The sequence below is a fragment of the Alligator mississippiensis genome, chromosome 1, assembly GCF_030867095.1.
Source record: "Alligator mississippiensis isolate rAllMis1 chromosome 1, rAllMis1, whole genome shotgun sequence".
Classification (NCBI taxonomy): Eukaryota; Metazoa; Chordata; order Crocodylia; family Alligatoridae; genus Alligator; species Alligator mississippiensis.
Genome location: NC_081824.1, coordinates 209,043,319 through 209,059,051, shown reverse-complemented (window position 1 = coordinate 209,059,051; position 15,733 = coordinate 209,043,319). Strand labels below are relative to the sequence as shown.

At 44.5% G+C, this 15,733-nt stretch overlaps 1 long non-coding RNA gene across 1 annotated transcript in view; it reads left to right on the top strand.

The window, feature by feature from the left end:
• Positions 1-15,733, top strand: part of LOC132246420 (uncharacterized) — a 107,091-nt gene that overhangs the window by 84,576 nt on the left and 6,782 nt on the right. Inside the window, exons 2-3 of the long non-coding RNA XR_009457670.1 lie at positions 6,301-6,333; positions 15,146-15,242. This is a non-coding gene — a long non-coding RNA (uncharacterized LOC132246420). The remainder of the gene's footprint in view (positions 1-6,300; positions 6,334-15,145; positions 15,243-15,733) is intronic.

Genomic DNA, 15,733 nt, shown 5'->3' with positions numbered 1-15,733 from the left:
AAGCAACCACAGGTTCAGGATATATGTGTGGGGCAGGGGAAGGGATGCAGCATTGTCCAGGGCACAGTATTGACCAGGTATGTCTCTGGGTGAATATGAGCCAACAGTGTGCACTTGTTGCAAAAAAAAACCAAACCAAAACAAAGATCATACTAAGCTGTATTAACAGGAACATCACTTGCAAGTGAAGGGAAGTGATCCTTCCAGTCTACTAGCACTAATGAAGTCTTGCCTGGAGTACTGTGTCCAGTTTTGGACCTTGCATTTCAAGTAAGATGTGGAAAAATTAGAAACAACCTACCAGAAAGCAACAAAATAATTAGAGGTCTGAGAAATGTGATTTATGAGGAAAGGCTGACCAAACTGGGATTATTTAGTGTGGAGAAGAGAAGGCTGTGGGGAGCACTTCATAACAGTCTTCAAAAACCTGAAGCATGGCTATAAAGAAGATCAAAATTATTCTTTGTCACCATAGGGAAAGAACTAGGAGCAATGGTCTCAAATTACAAGGAAATTTAGGTTGGATATTAGGAAGTATTTTGTCACTATGGACATGATTTAAGTATTGGAACAGGCTTCCCAGAGATGTTGTTTATTCTCCGTCTTTGGAAGCCTTTAAGAATAAGTCAGATGCTTGACTAGGATGGCTTAGCAGAAGGCAGGGATGAAAATGCCAGCTCTTAATTTTCACTCACTTTTTGACTACAGAAAAATAGTAAAGCAATTCTTCTGTTGCAAAGAACTTAGAACACAACAGGTCCAATTGGTTTTGATATTATGGATTCATGGCTGCAACTGAACTCCAACTAATTTTGAGTATCAAAGACAATAAAAAGTCCTTTTTCAGATATGTGGGGAACTGGAGGAAAAGCAAAGGCAACATTGGACCCCTGCTAAACCAGACGCGACAACTGATGCCCAGGAAAAAGCCAACCTATTAAATGGGTACTTTGCATCAGTCTTTCATCAGTCCCATGGGACGCCCCTGCCCACTACGGGACAGGGAAGTTGGGTGAGGGAGATTCCCTGCCCTCCATCAATGCTGACCTCATGAAGGAACACCTTGAGAGGCTGCATACCTTCAAGTCAGCTGGCCCTGACAATCTACACCACAGGGTACTCAAGGAGCTGGCGAGCATCATTGCCCAGCCCCTGGCATGGATCTTTGAGAACTCCTGGCACTTTGGTGTAGTACCCGAAGACTGGAAGAAGGATAGTATGGTGTCTATCTTCAAGAAAGGGAGGAAAGTGGATCCGGCAAACTACAGGCCCATCAGCCTGACCTCTATCCCAGGGAAGGTCTTAGAAAAGTTTATTAAAGGGGCCATCCTTAATGGACTGACTGATGCCAACATCCTGAGGGATAGCCAGCACAGGTTTGTTGTGGGTAGGTCTTGCTTGACCAATCTTATTTCCTTTTACAAACAGGTGACCTATCACTTGGACAAGGGAGAAGAGATTGATGTCATATATCTTGACTTCAAAAAAGCCTTTGATCTGGTATCCCATGATCACCTCTTGGCAAAACTGGCCAATTTTGGCCTTGGGTCCACAATTGGCGGGCTGGGAAATTGGCTTCAAGGTCGGACCCAGAGGGTGGTAATTGATGGAAGTCAATCGTCATGGTGTCCTGTGACCAGTGGGGTCCCCCAAGGCTCTGTCCTTGGACCCATATTGTTCAACATCTTCATTAATGATGTGGACATTGGAGTCAGAAGCGGACTGGCCAAGTTCACCGATGACATGAAACTTTGAGGCAAATCATCCACACCTGAAGACAGGAGGGTGATCCAGGCTGACCTGGACAGGCTCAGGAAATGGGTGGACGAGAACCTGATGGTGTTTAACACTGAAAAGTGCAAGGTTCTCCACCTCGGGAGGAAAAACCTGCAGCATCCTCATAGGCTTGGCAGTGCTACGCTGGCTAGCACTATGGAAGAAAGAGACTTGGGGGTCATCATTGACCACAAGATGAACATGAGCCTGCAATGCGATGCTGCAGTTAGTAAAGCGACCAAAACGCTGGCTTGCATCCATAGATGCTTCTCAAGCAAATCCCGGGACGTCATTCTCCCCTTGTGCTCAGCCTTGGTGAGGCCGCAGCTGGAGTACTGCGTCCAGTTTTGGGCCCCACAATTCAAAAAGTATGTGGAGAAGCTTGAGAGTCCAGAGGAGAGCCATGAGCAGAGGTCAGGAAAACAGACCTTATGATGACAGGCTGAGAGCTATGGGGCTCTTTAGCCTGGAAAAGCGCAGGCTCAGGGACGAGGTCGAACAGTTCTAAACTACTGCAAGACCATTTCAGGCTGGACATAAGGAAGAATTTATTTACTGTCCGAGCCCCCAAGGTCTGGAATAGCCTGCCATCGGAGGTGGTTCATGCACCTACATTGAAAACCTTCAAGAGAAGATTGTATGCTTATCTTGCTGGGATCCTATGACGCCAGCTAACTTCCTGCCCCTTGGGTGGGGGGCTGGACTCGATGATCTTCCAAGGTCCCTTCAAGCCCTAATGTCTATGAGATGTATGATTCCTATTTGAAATCTCTATTTTTATCCTAACAGTGCTAACCTAGCAGTGCTAATATTGTGCAGTACCTCGCTTCACCCTTAAGAGGATCTCAAGAGTGCTGAGACATCTTGTTTGAAGATCGGTGTGTTAACATGTGTCAAGGCCTGTTTCAAACACACTTGTCAACCCTTTGCTTTTGCAGAATCCAGCCTCCATGCTAGGTTCTTTTCCTGAGAGTAGTACTAAGCACAATACTGTTGTGGTCTGTAACAGGGTCCCTTTAATCCTCATTATAGGGAGAAGGGGCAGAGCCCTTTAAGAAGAAACTGACAGGTTTGAGGTTACGCTTCTCAGAAAAATTATAAAGGAAGAACCCCCACCAGTGCATGGGCAGAAGGACTTCGATCAGGGAGAAAAAAAGAGCTCCTACAAGAAGAATAGTGAGATCCAGAAGGACGAACTGTCAGTAAGCCAGTGAAAAGATCACATTGAGGACTGACAGGCTGTAAGGAAGGTCAACTAGGTGTTGGGCCTGTTCAAAAGACTTAAGAAGTATGAAGAGGAGGGAATTGGACTGAGAGAAAAAACATATAGAACTTGCAAGATGGAAATAAGGCCAAAAGAAGTGGGGGGTGAGACCCGCTGCCCCCCACTGCGCCATGCGATATGGGGGCTCTGCCATAAGCCCTGTGACCCCCACACACTCTCCCAGCCCCCTACCCCAGGCTGTCCTACCTGACCCCAGTTCAAACCTCTTTTGGAAAAAAAAAAAAAAGCCAAAACCACCACCATTTAGGGAGTGCAGCTTAGCTAGCTGTATGCTCCCTCTTTAGCCTTACTCTTTCTTATAGAAAGAGGCAATATTGCAACTAATCAACAACCCTCATTAATGCTGTTCTGGTCTTCACGTCCTGTCTTGCTCAGGATTTATCACTTTGTGCTTTTATACATACCCCTTAACAGCTGCGCTGTGAAGCATTACACCAGTGGTTCTCAACCTTTTTAGACTCAAGGCACCCCTCAATAGATTTGAGGCACTCTTTGATAAATGTGATGCAGTCCTTGGAAAATGCCAACTCTTCATTTTCACTCTTTTTTTACTATACAAATAGAGCAATTTTTCTGGTGCAAGGAACTTAGAAAGACCAGAACAGGACAGAATGTTTTTATCACTATAGATTCCTGATTGAAATTTCTGGGTTTATCTTGTGAATCATGTTTGCACACCTAACAGTGCTAACATTGTGTTGCACCCCACAGTACCCTTGCAAGGATCGATCTCAGGGCAGCCCAGGATACCATGGAACCCTAGTTGAGAATCACTAGATTAAGCTGTAGCAGTGAGAACACTACAAACATTTGCAACAATAAAAAACATAACCTTGATGCTAAACCAACTGCAAATCCAGAAGGAAAATTGTTTTATCTGATTACATTAATATTTTATTAGAAGCGGAATGACAAATTGCAGATTGATTGCAAACAGCAGACAATCACTGACTAAAGAGAATTCTGGCATTCAATTGGCACTTTAGAACCTTTTAAGAAGCTGTTCTAAATCTGTGGGAAAATAATTCAAACACTTTAATTTTGTCATTCAAATTGCATCACTCATTCTACACATTATTTAGCTGATTGTAATTATGAAAACACTGGCTATTCTATATACTATGTAAAGGCTTACAAGTGCTGTACTAGCCCATATTATTAATAGACTTATGTATGTTTCTTTGTTTTCCTGCTACTAAAAATATTCTCAAGACACTGAGAATATTAAGTTGGCTCTCCTAAAACACAGGAAGAGTATTAACTTACTTCATTCAGGTTCCTTCCACAGTATCGCACGTAGTGAAAAGATTATGCATGGCTATTACTTTATTATGCATTCAGCTGAATTTGCTGTCTTAATTAGGGCATCTTGATTTAATGTATGCAAATGCATTTTGTAAGAGAAACCTGCACTATTTATAGAATGGCTTGCAATATGCTACAGTCATTGCTTTTTGAAACAGTAACAACCTGAACCCTAGAATTAAATAAAGCAAGGGCTTTCCAACTTAGCAGTAGAATCTACAAGTTAGAATCACAGCAGTAATTTCCCAGAGATCAGTTTTGACTGATTTTGTACTCTTTGAATGTTTTTTTTTAGTTAATTTGTCAATTTCAGTGAAATCTAAGTGACATTAGCAAAGCATTCCACTGAACAACTATGGCAGTTTTGCAATGGGATTTTGCTCAGAAGTAGAAGTGACATAACACCAAGTTTGACACTGCTGTCATAACATGGGCAGGGAAGCTTCAAAGCAGAAAACTGAATGCACTGCAGATTATGGGGATTTTCTCTCTCTATGCCTGGGCTCTGTTTCTTCCAGGTCAAACAATAACTAGGAAAATATATGAGGAAGTTAGGGAATGTATAGACAGAACACAGAGAAGACAGGGTGAGGTGCAACTTATAGACTAATTGAATCAGCTCCTCTATCATGTTGTCGGCCCATACTTCAGGCTAACACAGCTAACTACCTCTCTCTGCTCATAGGGGCCACGTAGGTTATGTCTACATGAGACAAGCCAGTGCCATGTTTAGACAGGCCACATCTGCTTTGTGTACAGTGAAAGTTTTGTAGCCACACTGGCCTCTCTAATGGGCATGATGTGATAACTTTTTCTACCAATTTCCACTGGTTGTAGCATTGCCCATCTCAATTATCTCCAGTTATGTGGGTTGTCATATAGCCTGGATAAAACTTCCCCAGATGAACACTACTTGATTTCTACATTTGGATTTTACCTCAAAGGGTGTCTGTGATTTTTTGAGTTATAGTAATGGCTTTTTCATTGGCCTCCCTGGCACACTTCCTGGGCAAAGTCCTATTTGTTACTCCTTTACTGGAAACTGAACTTTACAGACTGACTGCAGACCCTCTGGCATTCCAAGTAACTGAAGCAGAGTCTCTTCCAGGGCTCCAATTTTTTCAGGGCCACATGGGAGTTGAAGCAGACAGGTTCTGCTTGTAAAGGTTTTGAAACCAGCATTTTCTTCAGACAATAATTTAGACAAAACAACAGATAGTTACATGCACTTCCCTACCTTGTTTTTTTACCGCTTGCAAGTGTTTCTTAGGCTAAAGTTAGAGTCTTTTGAGAATAACATTTGTTGTTCACCAGAATTTTCTGATTTCTGTTAAAAGTGGCACTGTTTTGAAACTTGCCAATAGAAAACAACATATGTTATCAATGTTTTCTATGTGAAAGAATATTTTTTTTACTGAGTTGTTTAGGAGTTCCTAAATCAGTTTCTTTGTCACTAGCGTAACAAAAGGGATGGATATGGGCAGCAGCTTGGGTTGCAATCTTTGTGGAGGGACACAAAAATAGCCACTGCCATGGTAGTAGCTAGACATACCGCCACCTTTGGCACCGCTGCAGCTGGCACTAACCAGTACATCATAGCAGCCCCAAGTATGTAGCTACCCTGCTATGCCTCTGGTGCTTGTGTACATATTTAGTTAGCTAATGGTCTTCAGTGTGTGAATCAATATGGCTGAAAATGAAAATGGCAATAACAATCTTTCATGAAAATGGAAATGTCTCTCTGGAGCTGAATGTCACTAAAGAAAAGCTGAAAGAAATGTTAACAATGTGAAGTAAAGTCAAGCACTTTTAAGGTTTGTTTCATGTCCAACAGATGCATAAGAATCTTGTAGTTATTAATATTCAAAATGTCAGCACTCCCACATTTGAAAGTAATTCTTATAACTAAAAGAAATATTTTTCTCTTCTTTCAGACCTATCAGAAGAAAAATGCTGATACCAATGAGGTAACTTTCCATCTGTGGAGGTTGACATGCCTCCAGACAATATTAATATAATACAATTGCACTTATTCAAGGAACATGGAGGACTTTACAAAGGAAAGGGAGCACTGATACTCTAAATGACCAAACAAACAGTAAGCATTTTCCTTTGGAGAGTAATGGGAGAAACATTTTAGCTTTCCATTTTTCATTCTGGTCTTCAAAAGGAGAATGAGTAAAGCTTCTTCATTTCATTTCAGCTGAGGCTGTTGATTGCTTTTTCTGCGGGTTATTTAACTCCAGAGATTTTGCTTGAGCCAGGGAATGCTATTTGAGTCTAGAAAAACAATAAGTATTCCAGCAAAACATATAAAATGAGGGAGGATGGAAATCCATGTGAACAGCTTTCATATGAGGAAAGAAATTAGAAAAAAAGAAGATTGTATTATTGATAAAGAAAAGACCAGCATCAAAAATATTCCATGATAAAACATTAATTCTCTGATAAACCATCAACTGTTTTAGAAAGGCTTTTTTTTTTTAACCTGATCAGGTTGCACAATTAAAAAACATTGTACAGGTGAGCTCTATGCATCCCACAATGGGGAAGTTGTTAAATTTGTATAGTTGCATGAAGAACATGATCTTGTGATGAAAGAACATCTCCCACAAATTACTCTGAAGGAAATTTATGATCATTACCTGGCCTAAAGTATCAAAACAAAATAATTCAAATTCTTGGGAACATGATCAAGAAGGAAATTATTTCTGCCCTGAAAGCTGGCTAGTATTAATATAATATACTTGATTATACCGAAGACCCTAGTAAATCAAGAGTAGATGACAGGGATTATTAGATGTCTTTCTGCAGAAGAAAGACTTGAGGAAAAGGTGGAAGTGCTATGAACAAAGAACGTTTTTGTTAGATTTTTGCAACAATTCACATTTTTAGAATCTTGTACTCGATGGTAGGGGTTATGGCATCAAAGCTGTGGTATTTTTTTCACATGGCTCAAATAGTTTAAACTCTCTTGAAGACTCAGCATAGCATTGGGATGATTATGTGACCAAAATCTTACCAAAAAGTTTAAGTCAGGCTTGTCCAACATATGGCCCGCAGGCCACCATGTGGCTCACCAAGCCATTTTATCTGGCCCGCAGCAGTGCTGCCACAGTGGAGCGTGGGGCCATGGCGGTGGCAGAGCGTGGGGTTGCGGCGGTGGTGGAGCATGGGACCACCGCTGCGGGGCGGCAGTGCAGAGCTGCCGTTGTGGAGCGCGGGGTGGTGGTTTGGAGCTGCGGCAGCGGCGGGGCCACAGAGGCAGCGGCAGGGCCGCAGCGGCACAGAGTGTGGAGCCATTGCCATGAAGCACGGAGCTGCAGCGGCGGTGGCAGCACGCAGGGCTGTGGTGGCGGCAGTGGGGCCGTGGCAAGGCGGGCAGGGCCAGCCCGTGGGCCCCAGCCAGCGGGGAGGGGAGCTGCTTACCCCCGCGAGGCCTGGTGGAGCAGCCCCGCATGGGAGGGCAAGCAGCAGCCACTGGCATTGCCAGCCAACGCCTGCCTCTTCACCCGCCTGCTTCAAGCCATCCCCACTGCCCTTCCCTGCCCGGCCCCACAGCAAGGCGGCGCCTGCTCCCCTGGCCAGTCTCCCCCGGGCACTGTGCTTCTCCAGACCCAGTCGCAAGGCCCCAAGGGAGTCGCTTCTCATGTGCTGCTGGGGGTGGGAGGAGGAGCCCGGCTGGGTCTGCACCGGCCAGCAGAAGTGACAACGGAGCCATGTGCCGCTCGGGACGGGACGAGCCTGCACCGGTCAGTCCCGAGCAGCACATGGCTCCGCCACCACTTCTGCTGGCCGGTGCAGACCTGGCCAGCCTTGTCCCGACCCCAGCAGCACATAGGAAGCCGGTTTCAGCTGCTTTCTGCTTTTCCTGGCTGGTGCCAACCCGGTTTTGCCCAGGCGGGTCCTGCAGCACCATGTCAACCCGGGCATGGCACCGGCATGCCAGGCGGGCCCCAGGTTAACCCCGGCCTGGCCCCGCGGCTTCTCAGCACCAGATCAACCTGTTTGTAGCCAAGCAGCTCCTGCAGCACCATGTCAGCCCGGGCATGCATACCATGTCAACCAGGACCATGTCAACCCCTGCAACTTCATTGGTGTCAAAGGTCACGTGACATCACTTCCTGATATGATACCACTTCCTGTGACATCTTTGAATATGGCACGCCGGCCCACTGGGTGATAAAAAGTTCGTGATCCGGCCCCACATTCAAAAAGGCTGGACACCCCTGGTTTGAGTAATATGAGATGGGGAAAACTAATCAAAGTCATCCACATATCTTGGTACAAGGTTTCAGAAGCCTATGTTGTTTTAGGTTTGAAACAGACACTTGAAGTAAAAAGGAATTTCAGGAACTGAAGCACAATGTATTGCTGAGTTGCTCACTCACCAAATCTGCAACTATAAATTCTGTTTTTTCTGCAACTATAAATTTATGATTTATGAAGTCAACATTGCAAATAAAATGCCTCAAGAAGTTGAAATGGCAAATCAAACTATGAATTATTTAGGGCCTTCAAAAATTTCCTTTCAGACTGCTTTTCTGAGAAGGGAGACAAATTATCTATGATAGGAGACAAGTGTCCTGACCAGTGTTAAGGAACTGGAGGGGGATCTGGCAATCAAAGATAGCTTCCCAGTTATAGGGTACCATTGGCAAGTGACCCCAGGGTTGTGTGCCCAATTTGCGGGGGGGAGGGGAAGCAAAGTGGTGAGAATCCAGCGCCAGTTGGCACTGCTTTGTCTTCATCAGCATCACTGTTGGTAGTAGGGTCCAGGCTGCTTCCAGGGGCTTCTGCCCTGCTCCCTGTCCTGGCCAATAAGATTATTTGTAATCCTGCTGGATTTCAAACCCACAATCCTCGGCTCCACCTGCCAATGAATCTACCTCCAGGCCAGACCTCAGCCTCCACTGCCCCAGCAGGTCCCAGGCCTTGGAACAAGCACTCTTGACCCACTGGGAGTCAATTACAGGAGAATCATTTGTTTTGGCTCTCTGCAGTGCAGTCTCCCCATCACCTCTTTTAGCCATACCCATTCCATTGGTTGTTAACAACAGATAATTCTTCCCTTTTTAAGAACCATCATACCCTCTGAGCAACCAAACAAAGCCCTCCAAACAACCTCCACCCCACTGGGCCCAAAAGAAAACAGAATACACCCCTATGCTGCAGCATTCCATATGTTCTTGGGTCTGCTGCCTAAGTTCAAGGGTGTCTCTATTTTTCCCCTGGAGGGTGGTCCATTCTGGCTTGCCTACTAGGTCTTTTCTTTCCTGCCCTGTCCTCAACTGCTGATCTGCTTCCATGGCCCTGGGCCATCCCTGCTTTCTATTCACCTGACCCTGTCCACTCAGGCCTGCACAGGAGATCCTTGTTAGCAGCATCCAGTCCTCAGGAGGAGTATGTCTGTAGCTTGTCCTCAGCTGTAGCTCTTCACCCCTTCTAGCTACAGAAGTTCTTGCCTTAAAGATACCTAGCCCTGCAGTCTTGCCCCATGTCCTCTTCCAGGTAACAAGTGAACCCCCGTGTTGCACCCACAAGAAAAACAATGTAAAGTGCAAATAATTAAAAAAAAAAAGAATATTTGATTTTCAGGCCAATGACATACAATTATTCAGGAAATAACTATATATGTATATATTGTTTCCACGACTTTAGAAAGCTACTTCCAGAAAGATCTTTACATAAGCTATTTGGTTTTTATATATGTCTGAAACATCAAAGAACTGCAACTGCCAGTCACTTTTTAAGCAAGGCTCTAGTAGATGGATAGCTTAGAGAATACATCCTCTGACATATGCTTGGTTTTTAGAATGAACTTCAAGTTCTTCTAGCTGAAACCTCAAACATGCCCAAAACTCTATTTGATTTTGTACAAAAAAAAGGTTTCATCCTTGTTTTGAAATATATCCGTAGCACCCAGGATTCTAGTAACCATGCATATTTCTATCGTAAGTGGAAAATGCTGTTTTTTCTTATACCGATACATTTGTTTTCTGTGATGACTCTGTCTCAGTTTATTGGTCTTATTTTAATTTCAATTGAAAGGAAAATTACCGAAAATATGCATCTGGAAGATACTATCCATGTGTTCACATGTATTAAAAGCAAAAAAAGGGAAATTAACTCAAGGTTCTGGCTGTTCTCTAATATCATTGTGGAAAAAGAGCTTGGAAATACAGGTTGTGCATTTAATTTTTCTAATTCTTTACTCTGTTTCATCCTTGCATTACAGTAACAAAACTTATGTGATGAATCAGATTATTTTAGTCTTTTATTGGGGAGTTAAGAAATTAATGTTGGTGGGTGACAGAAAATATTCCTGCCCACTTTGGAAAATAGAAAATAGGCAAAAGTTGGCAAAGGTTTGTATCATGAGTTGCTGGTGTCATGGTGGACATAAGTAGCTAATGTTGTAGAATAACTTGCAAATCCTTGCAAAATGAATACTTGCAGTTTTGTGCAGCCCTGACTGCAACCACCAGTAATTGTTAGAATGCCCTTTCCAAAAAATTTTACCACACAGAAGCTACCATATCTTAATTGAAATCAAAAGTCTTCTTTTGGGCCTGCTACTTAGTAAGGTAGTCTCTCTTTAAATAGTTTGAGAATCTTTTAGTGACATTCACTATGTTCAATGTTTCAGAAGCTTACAAAAACCAAACAGAGTATTAGTATGTATGTTAATATATTAATGGGCACATCTACTGTGCAGTAGTGCCTCACAACATGGACAGTGCTAATATACTATTGCACAGTATTACTAGGCTACTGCACAGTAATGTTACTTAAAATACGTTTGCTGGCACTATGCAGTAACTCCTGTTGCCATGAATTTATTTAGTACTTGTATAAGCAAGTACTAAAAAAATGTGCAGTAACCACTGTGCAGTAGCATCTTGTGTAGATGCACCCCATATATATGTATGTAGTACCATTTTAGATGCCCAACTATGCCCATATTCATAGATTCATAGATGTTAAGGTCGGAAGTGACCTCAACAGATCATCGAGTCCGACCCCCTGCATAGGCAGGAAAGAGTGCTGGGTTTAGATGACCCCAGCTAGATGCCTATCTAAACTCCTCTTGAAGACCCCCAGGGTAGGGGAGAGCACCACCTCCCTTGGGAGCCCATTCCAGATTTTGGCCACTCTAACTGTGAAGAAGTTCTTCCTAATGTCCAGTCTAAATCTGCTTTCTGCTAGCTTGTGGCCATTATTTCTTGTAACCCCTGGGGGCGCCTTGGTGAGTAAAGCCTCACCAATTCCATTCTGTGCCCCCATGATGAACTTATAGGCAGCCACAAGGTCACCTCTCCGCCTTCTCTTGCGGAGGCTGAAGAGGTTCAGGTGCCCTAGTCTCTCCTCATAGGGCTTGGCCTGCAAGCCCTTAACCATACGAGTGGCCCTTCTCTGGACCCTCTCCAGGTTATCCACATCCCTCTTGAAGTGCAGTTAGCTATGCTGATGACTTCGTCACACTGCCGACTCATGTTCATCTTGGAGTCCACTAGGACTCCAAGAATCCTTTCCGCTTCTGTGCTGCCGAGCAGGTCATTTCCTAGGCAGTAGGTAAGCTGGACATTTTTCCTCCCTAGGTGCAGCACTTTGTATTTCTCCTTGTTGAATTGCATTCTGTTGTTTTCAGCCCATATGTCCAACCTGTCCAGGTCTGCTTGTAGTTGTTCCCTGCCCTCCAGTGTGTCCACTTCTCCCCACAGTTTTGTGTCATCTTCAAACTTGGACAGAGTACTCTTCACTCCCTCGTCCAAGTCACTGATGAAGACATTGAAGAGTATCGGTTCAAGGACTGAGCCCTGCGGGACCCCACTGCCCACGCCCTTCCAGGTTGATACCGACCCATCCACTACAACTCTCTGGGTACGACCCTCTAGCCAATTCGCCACCCACCGGACCGTGCAGTCATCCAAGTCACAGCCTCTTAACTTGTTCACCAGTATGGTGTGGGATGCCGTATCGAAAGCCTTCCTGAAGTCTAAGTAAACGACATCTACCCCTACTCCTGCGTCCAGGTGTTTTGTAACCTGGTCATAAAAAGAGACTAGATTAGTCAGGCATGATCTACCTGCTACGAACCCATGCTGGTTTCCCCTCAGCATAATTTGTCCTGCCGGGCTCTCACAAATGTGAGCCTTGATAATTTTTTCAAAGACTTTGCCAAGGACGGAGGTGAGACTGACTGGTCTATAGTTGCCTGGGTCCCCCTTCCTCCCCTTCTTGAAAATGGGGACCACATTGGCCCTTTTCCAGTCCTCCGAGACCTGGCCCGTGCGCCACGAGCGTTCAAATATTACCGCCAGTGGCTGTGCAATGATGTCAGCCAGTGCCTTCAGTACCCTCGGATGGAGCTCATCTGACTTAAACACATCCAGTTCCTTCAAGTGCCTCTGCACCATCTCAGGGTTGACTCTTGGTAGTCTGGCGCCCTGCTGCTGCCTCTCTACAATCCCAGTGAGAGACTTGTCTTGCCCCTCACTTAGGAACACAGAGGCAAAGAACTCATTGAGGAGTTTAGCCTTGTCCCCCCCGTCCGTCACCAATTGCTTATGCCCATCTAGTAGGGGTCCAATTCAACCCTGGGCCTTCCTTTTACTCCCTATATATCTAAAAAACAACTTTTTGTTATCCTTAACTTGGGATGCCATCCTCAGCTCCATGGTAGCTTTGGCCTGTCTAACTGCCTCCCTACAATTGAGAGCAGAGGAGGTATACTCCTCTTTAGTAGTCTCTCCCCGTTTCCACTTTTTATATGCCCCCCTTTTTGCCCATAAGCTGCTCTGGATTTCTCTGGTCAGCCAAGGAAGCCTCTTGGCCCCTTTCCCCCTTTTCCCCCGCATCGGGATGGTCTCCCTCTGTGCTCAAAGGATCATTTCCTTAAGGCACAGCCACCCTTCCTGGGCTCCCATCTCTTCAAAACTCCTATTCTGCAGTGCGTCCTTGATTAAACGCCTGAGTTCATTGAAATCAGCTTTCCTAAAGTCTAGCACTTTCATCCTAGTAGTTACCTTACCCACTCGACGTCTTATGGTGAATTCTATTATTTGGTGATCACTGTCCCCCAGGTGACCACCAATCTGTAGGTCTCCTACCATGTCATCCCCCATTGCCAATACCAGGTCCAGTAAGGCATTCCCCCTAGTGGGACCATGTACCTCCTGCATCAGATGGAGGTCTTGTACACAGGATAGGAACGTGCGTGAATGGTGGGACTTTGCTATCTTCGTCTCCCAGCAGATGTCTGGGTAGTTTAGGTCCCCCATGACTACCACCTCTCTAGTTTTTATGGTCTCTGAGAGCTGCCTCAGGAGCCCCAAATCTAGTTCTTCCCCTTGGTGTGGGGGTCTGTAGCAGACCCCTATCACCAAATCCCTCTCTCCTTGACCTCCATGTAACCTAACCCACAATCCTTCTACTTTCTCCTCCTCCGATTCCATTTTGATAAGGGCCGATGTATATCACTCATTGACATAGATCGCAACCCCTCCCCCTCTATTCCCCACTCTATCCTTTCTGTACAATTTATAACCCTCAATGTGTACCGCCCAGTCGTGGGAAGAATCCCACCAGGTTTCTATTAACCCTACTAAGTCGTAGGTGTTTTCTGCAAGCAGGAGTGCTAGTTCATCCTGCTTGCTCCCCATGCTCCTAGCATTAGTGTACAGGCACTTGAGCCCTGTGACTGGCGCCTTTGTTGTCCCCCAGCTCCGATTCCCAAAGGGCCCCTTATTGCTTACCTGCTTATTGCTTACCTGTGGTGTACTGCTGGCCGCCCCATGGATTGCAGGTTCCCAATGTTCTCCTTCTTCAGGCTGGGGTGTCCTTGTGGGTGTCACATGGTTTGGTGGTCCACGGTTTCCCCCGCCCTCATCTTCCCCTCCCCCCGACGAGCCTAGTTTAAAGCCCGCCGGAGGAGATCCGGCAACCTAGAAGAGAACACATACTTACCTTTGGGGGACAGGTGAAGCCCATCCCAACTGAGCATGTCTCTCGTCCTGATGTGCGGGTCATTGTCAAGGAAGACGAAGCCTGCCTCGAGACACCACGTATGTTTTCTTCATGTTGTTTTTCTTGTATAAATAGCAACAGAGAAAACAAGTCACCGGTCCTACAAAAAGACATTGAGTACCCTTTGTTTCCATTGGCTTTGATGAGGCACTCAGGACCTTACAGGAAACTTTTTAGACTTTAGTTATGGAAGTGACTTACTATGTTGCCTGAGTTTATGCAATAACATCAGTATCAAAGGTGTCAAAGTTCAGAATTATTCAGCAGTTTTTCCTAATGGGATCAAAAGTGACAAGAACCTTTCAAGGATACCACTTCATAAATTTAGATAATATAATATGTGACACATCTAGGAAAATTCATTGTTTACCATTAAAAGGTGAAAAAGTAAGTATGAGCAAGCTCATCAGGAAGTGTCACATGACAGTAAGTGGTGGCATACCTTTTTAAAAAATGAAGAAGGTTGTATTATTTTTAAAACTAGATGGCTATATACTATGCATTTCAGCAAGATAGCCCTATCTTTAGGTTATAAATAAACCAAAATTTTACAAGCTGAGATCCTGATTCTGATCCACTTCCACATTTCCTCAAAATTTAGAGATACTTGACTCCAGAATTTTGGAATGTCTGTACATTTTGTAGGTAATAGGCATGCCCCTGCCAATACTTACCACATTATCACTTCATTTGCAGTTGATTATAACTTTGCCAAATGTTAACCATCTTGAGTGAAATTTTCCATTCTAGCTCTGTGCCTCATGGTGAAGGAACAAGCTATCCCAATGGGATGGGAGAATGAGAAGTGCAACAGGCAACCAGCTCTGACTAGACAGCAATCTCTTCAGTGAGTTGAAACCGAAAAAGGGAAAACTTGGTCATAGAACTTGGGAAGATATAAGAGTATCACGTAGGCATTCAGGGGAAAAAATTAGGAAGGCCAAGGCATGATTTCAGATGCAGCTGGCAAGGGACATAAAAAACAATAAAGAGGAAGTCTACAAGTATATCAAGAGGAACACCAAAGAAACCAATCTAGTTACAGTTGATGCAGAGAAGACTGAAGTATTTAATGCCTTTTTTACTTCAGCCATTACAAACAGGGGCAGCTACAAGATGATGTGTGCAGTTGGCAGCAAAGACAGAGAAAGTAACAAACAGCCTAGGGTGATGGCAAAACAGGTTAGGGATTACTTAGACTAGATGCCTTTAAGTCATCAGAACTGCATGGGATGTGTCCTAGGCCAGGTACTGAAGGAAGACTACATTATTGATTTAAAAAACAAAACAAACAAACAAAAACCCCTGAAGTAATTTCAAATCCATTAGCTATTCTCT